Source organism: Plectropomus leopardus, chromosome 19, assembly GCF_008729295.1.
Source record: "Plectropomus leopardus isolate mb chromosome 19, YSFRI_Pleo_2.0, whole genome shotgun sequence".
Classification (NCBI taxonomy): Eukaryota; Metazoa; Chordata; class Actinopteri; order Perciformes; family Serranidae; genus Plectropomus; species Plectropomus leopardus.
This window is the reverse complement of record NC_056481.1, coordinates 9,960,939-9,966,938: the sequence shown is the minus strand read 5'-3', so window position 1 is coordinate 9,966,938 and position 6,000 is coordinate 9,960,939. Positions and strand designations below refer to the sequence as shown.

The following is a 6,000-nucleotide window of genomic DNA, read 5'->3' as shown; positions in this document are numbered from 1 at the left end:
AATCCCCGCACAGGAATACCACTGTGCTCTCATACTGAGTCCCCAGAACAGCAGATCAGTGCAGTGAACTCGTGAGGACAATAAGCAACGGCAGATTTCACATCCACCTGGAGAGACAGATGTGCTCACCCAAGAAGAATGGCCAGTTCAAAGCCTCATTATTCTAACTAGGGTAGCTTTCAGTCTGATATTGCGTTTGTTTAGACTTTACTGTAGTATATATTCATATTATCTTTAAAAAAGGATTGAGAATGGCTGTATGTCTGTTTTAGTCTGTGCAAAGTGATAGGGTTGATACGTCGGCACTGTATGTAGCACTGAAAACTAGCCTAACCAAAACTTGACAGTCTCCAAATTGTATCGCAGATGAAAAGAAAGTGCCGCTGCACCGTTTGGCTCAGGTTATTTCAGACTTGATTAGGTAAAACACACTCCCAATTCAACAAATTTAAGCTAGTTTTATTTTTGTAGTACATTGTCTTGTAGTGTAAGGGCCAATGGAGGAAAAAGCAAGGTAGTGTTTTTCTGTTTCTCATGTTGTTTCAACCCGGCCAAGCAGAGTTTCAACAGAAACAGAAAAATAGGCCTTCAAACTGGCTGCCTTTTCTGTCATGACTGACATGTGCCCCTCAGGTTGTTTAGTCAAGTGGAGCATGATCGACTGTACTTGGCCGGGTTTGTACTCACAGAGAGGAGAAGAGACTGCTTCATGCTTTCTAAAACATTTAGTCGAGATGGACGGGAAAGGAAAATATAAATGATGGATGTCAAGTTAACTAAATGACATCATGTGACATTTAATATCAATGACAGCCGTCCATAAAAGCTAAAGAAGTAGTCTCTGCTTTCTGCTTTATTTACAGTGTTTTTAAGACAGACACATGGCAATCAGCACGGTTTTTTAGTGAAATGGATGTTTATAGGGGATGGCAATATCCAACCCAATCACCAGAAGAAATGTTGGTAATTTTAGTTTCTGTAAACCACAGACACATTACATTTGTGTGTTATCATGTAGCGAAAATGTTGAAACTTAATACTTTAACAAAAATGTGATTAACATGTGGTTGGGGTTGGGCACCAAAGACACTTTCTTACGGGTAGGAAAAGCTCACGTTTTGACTTAAAATAACCTGTTTTTGTGCCACAGTTGCCACTGGAAATGTCTTGCTTAAAACCAACAGTTATGGTGTCATATTCACCACTGGAAATGCCGCTGATGTCTCGCTAAAAAAACAGCTGGTTTGGGTGCCACAAACGCCGCTAGAAATGCAGCCAATGTCTGGCTTAAAACAGCTAATATCAGTGCCACAGGTGGAGTTGGAAATGCAGCCAATGTCTCGCTAAAAAGCTGCCAGTTTTGGTAGCACACCCGCTGCTTAAAATGCTGTCAATTTCTCACCCCAAAACAGCTGGCTCTGGTGCCACAATCACTTCTGGAAATGATGCCAATTTCTCACCAAAAAAAAATATATCTTTCCGTGGCAGGTCTCTACAAAACACATTTGGTACCCAGAAAGCTGCTGGAAACAGCAATGACTTGGAGAACCACAGCTGGTTTTGTTGTCTGTTGGTCTTGAACAGCGGCCTTTAGCTTGGCAGGCATCTCGCGTAGTTGCCACACCATCCGCCATCCCCTCCAGCTTCCGATGACAGTCAGCTCATATACTACGTCACTTTAGAAATGTTGATACGTAGGAAACATGCAAATGTTACGTATCCATGGTTTGCAGAAAAAAAAACATTAAAATGCCAACATTTTCTTCTGGTGACTTTGCTGCAATATCACCTTTTTTGCTCTCACATTTTAATAAATACATATTCTGTAAGCCCTATAGGCATTTCTTGAAGACTAAGCCCCATGAGCCCTCTTGACTGACAAAATGTTATCTGACTCACTACATGTGCTACCTATTATATCTATTTTTGTTCTGTATCAGAAGACAGGCAGCTCTGTATCAGAGGGCTTTTGACTGGGCTCCACTTGTTATAGAGTTGATAAACTGAAGATAAAGACGCTTCAACGCCTTAGTTCAGAGAATACAGAATATTGCAGTTTTTGAAGGATTTGGATACACGGTGTGTTTAACCTGTCTATGAACACGGCCCAACCGTGAGATACTGTATGTATCACACAGTGCCAAAATTATCAATGATGCCCAGTGAGCCAAATATCAGTAGCTGCAGTTCAATTTTTCTGAAAACAAAGATACATAAGAATATTTATATGATGACTAATTGATACATATTTTCTTTTATTTTGTGGTCATGCATTTTTAAGGGACACTTCATCCCAAAATCAAAAATGCGCATTTTCCCTCTTACCTGTAGTGCTATTTATCAATCTAGTTTGTGTAGGTGTTAATTGCAGAGTGTTGGAGATATTGGCTCCAGAAATCATGACCTGGTTAATCGAGATAATCCACAGACATTGTTTTGAGCACTTTCATGTAGGAACTATTTTCTTTCTACCAAACTTCACCCACCACCTGAAGAAAATGTTTATCTACTCATGGACGGGAGGCTTGTGCTTGGGAAGGCACGAGATGTAAACATCAAGCAGCCCCCTTAGGATGTTGCGATTTTGCAATCAGAACAATTCATGCAAATTCAACTAAATGCAAAGTTGACCATATAAAACTTGTGGAATCTTGTTTCATTGCAGCGCTCTCTCTCTCTGTTATGAAAGTAATGCTGCAGGAGCGTAAGCTCTGTGCTGGGGGCAAAGTCCCGCACACAGTGACAGGGCTAACTGTCAGCATCACACAGCTTATGTTACCCAACATTTATAAACTGCTGAGCCGCGTCGGTGTGAGATTGTTGGGACCGTATAACGGCTCGCAGTTGGATGTTAGCCACTGCTGCTGTGTTAGCTCGTGCTAACCAGGCAGGGAGAGCAGGAGGAGAGTGACTCAAGGAGATGGTCCTCCAGGGCTACGTCGAAAGGCAGGAACAGCCAAGTGTTGGCAGTCAGCTGTTTGTGATCTCCAATGTTTTGTTAGAAACACTGAATACTCATAACAAATGCTCTAAATCCAAAACAGCATTGCAGCTATTACCAGTGGAAAACATCACAACATGCATCACAGTTTTTTTTTGAAAACTTGCTGTGAAATCAGGCATTTCAATATGTAATAATCCCAAAACTGGCCTGCGAAAAATCCTGGACGTAAAAATTAATGGCGCCCTCCTTGGCTAATTGCAATGTTAGCTAGCTCAGTGGTATTTGGTGAGCTAGCAATAAATGCACACTTCCCTCTGCACATTGATACGTTGGCAGGTGTAGTTATATTAAAAGAAAATAGTTCTTACATAAAACTGCTCACAACAAGATCTATGGGTTATCTTGAGTAACTGCGTCATGATTTCTGGAAAATACATTGCTGTTGAGTTTTTTCAAATGTATTTTTTTGCCACTGTGAGCAACACCAGCTGAGTGCCATCCAGTTCCATTATATTGGAGAGAAGGCAGACATCTCTCCAGCACTCTGCAACTCACACAAAAAACAATGTAGATTGATAGATAACAGTAAACAGGTATAAGGAAAAATATGTATTTTGATTTCAGATTAAAATGTCCATCTAAGGGTTTTTTGTTTAAACAGAGGAGAAATGGTTGTCTTGGATATATGATGCATTGCGAAGGACTGTATGACACTCCAAGACAACCGATGCCTTAAATTCTGTAATATATGATGGTTTAGAGTTTTTCCATTCACAACGGCATACAGATATATTGAACAAAACAGACAGAGTCAAACATTGCCTTATTTACTTCAGTTCATTAACACACAATCATCTAGAATCTGTATTTCTGTACCCAAACTCCGCTTATGGTATTTTCTCGCTGATGTTTTGCACTGATGTAAAGTAGTTATTTTTCTCATACATGATGGTTATTGGTAAAAAAACAAGCTAAATAATATATAACATGTCGACCGATTTAGATAAATGACAATGTGAAAAGTATTTTTGTGTCTTTTTGATATGTAATTTATGACGACACTGTATTTGTTCAAGTGTTACAGAATGTGCTGCTTCACATGCAAATAATGTAGTTTGAACTGTTGTTGGTAACAATGAAGTGAGTGTAATATACCTCATTTTGCTCTGGTGACTGACTTGACTGCCTGAGATGTTTTGTTATGCACTTCCTAATTTATTAAACCATTGGCTCGATGCTGCTACAGATGGATGACAAACAGTTGACGACGGTGGTGACGTGACGACAGGTGATGACGACCACTATTTCCATGTGTTGATGAGAAGATTTGAATATTTGGTTTTAGTGGTTATATTTATCGTAATGTTGGTGAGACTGAGGAGGATGACTGTATGAGATGTTGATCGTGATGATTAAAGTAAACTGTAGACTTTATCAAAGTGGCCTAGTACTGTTGTGCTAATGTTCTGGAAAATCTGCCACCTCATTATGATTGTCTCTCTGCTCACTCAGTCAGTTTGAACTGTTTACAAGATACAAGGTACAAGGTAGATTAATAATAAGTCATTTTAAAACATAGTTTAAAAAATGAAATTTAAAATTTGTCCTTGACTCTGCTACATCTTTGGGAGTCGACGGAGGAGTTGATGAGTCTTACGGCCTTGAGAATGAAGCTGTTCTGGAGTCACAGCGAAATAAACTGAATTTTTGTTAATACATGTAATTTAGTCTCAGTCGTGCCATGCCACACAGCCAACAGGTAATGTGTTGACCTGTGCTCTCGCCTGTTTTATAGTTTATTTCCGTAATATAATAAACCCCTGTCTCGTGAAAATACAACACAATTATGACTTTTTTCTCTTATAATTACTATTCTTATAACATTATCACTTTATTCTCATAAAACTACGATTTTTTTCATGGACTTCTTTCTTTTTTTGGTAAAAGTACAACATTATTCTCGTAATATTACAAGTTTATTCCAATAAAATTCTGACTTTTTTTCCTCATGAAACTACGACTTCAATTGTCGTAATATAAGAATTTTCTCATAATATTACAACTTTATTTTATTCTCCCAAAATTATGACTTTTTTTTCTCAAAATCTAACTTTTTTTCTTTAACATGACCGTTTCATAGCAGGGTGGTTATTTTCCTTTTCCTCCCTCCTGCTCCAGTGATGTGTCCGGTAGTGTTCACCGGTGCGTAATTGTTGGGCGGCGCTGCGGTGCGCACAAGGCAGCTCCATGTCCTTTACCCGGATGTGACTTCCTTTGATCCGGAGCCTGACCCCCGTCTTGGCGGCGTGCAGACATTTTGGCGTGGCGTCTTTGTTGTCCTCGTGGACCATATGTCAGGTATGCCCTGGTGCCAGTCCTCCGCTGCCGATGTTCGGTGTGCGTAATGGTGCCTGTCTGTTAGGATATAGCAACATATAGCAGTGTTTGTAATGTAAATACATACAGTTTATGTAATAAAAAGAAATCGGCCACCAACTGATGTCAGCTTGTTGTGAAGCTAGAAAAATGTTGGAAACAGAGTATTGTATATATGTATATGTATATAATTTCATTTGAAAATCCAATACTGTATATAAGAAAGAAAAAAGTAAAAGCATAACAGGTCCCCTTTGATGTGGATTTGCACACTGGGTTCATGTAGGGCTGGTAGACCTCTAGTCAAATCGGAACACCTTGTCATTTTAACAAAGGTAAATTAACGACTATTTTGTTAGTGTCTAGCAGCTGCATCTCCCATTACGCTTGACACTTTGCCATTTGCTGTAAAACATGAAATATGTTGTTTTTTGATACAAACTTTTTATTTAAATGTTACTAAAACATTGCATTGTACCATTTTCAGAACGTTTTAAAACGTAGCTGGATAAACGCCCAAACTTAGCAATAATATCTTACAATAAACAATAGTTGAGCTCTTTTGCACATATGTAGAACCTACATCAGGCTGTGGCTACTCACATGACATTTGGGATTAGGGGTCAACAGATCATCAACCTGGCCGATTATTAGAGACGATATTTGGTGTTTTGCTGTGT

The 6,000-nt window shown here is 39.1% G+C and overlaps 1 long non-coding RNA gene across 2 annotated transcripts in view; it reads left to right on the top strand.

Annotated features, from left to right (window-relative positions):
* Window positions 1-5,181: 5,181 nt before the first annotated feature.
* The window catches only part of LOC121959214, a 45,578-nt gene continuing 44,759 nt past the window's right edge, over window positions 5,182-6,000 (top strand). For both annotated transcript variants that reach the window (XR_006106884.1, XR_006106883.1), the window contains exon 1: window positions 5,182-5,302. This is a non-coding gene — a long non-coding RNA (uncharacterized LOC121959214). The remainder of the gene's footprint in view (window positions 5,303-6,000) is intronic.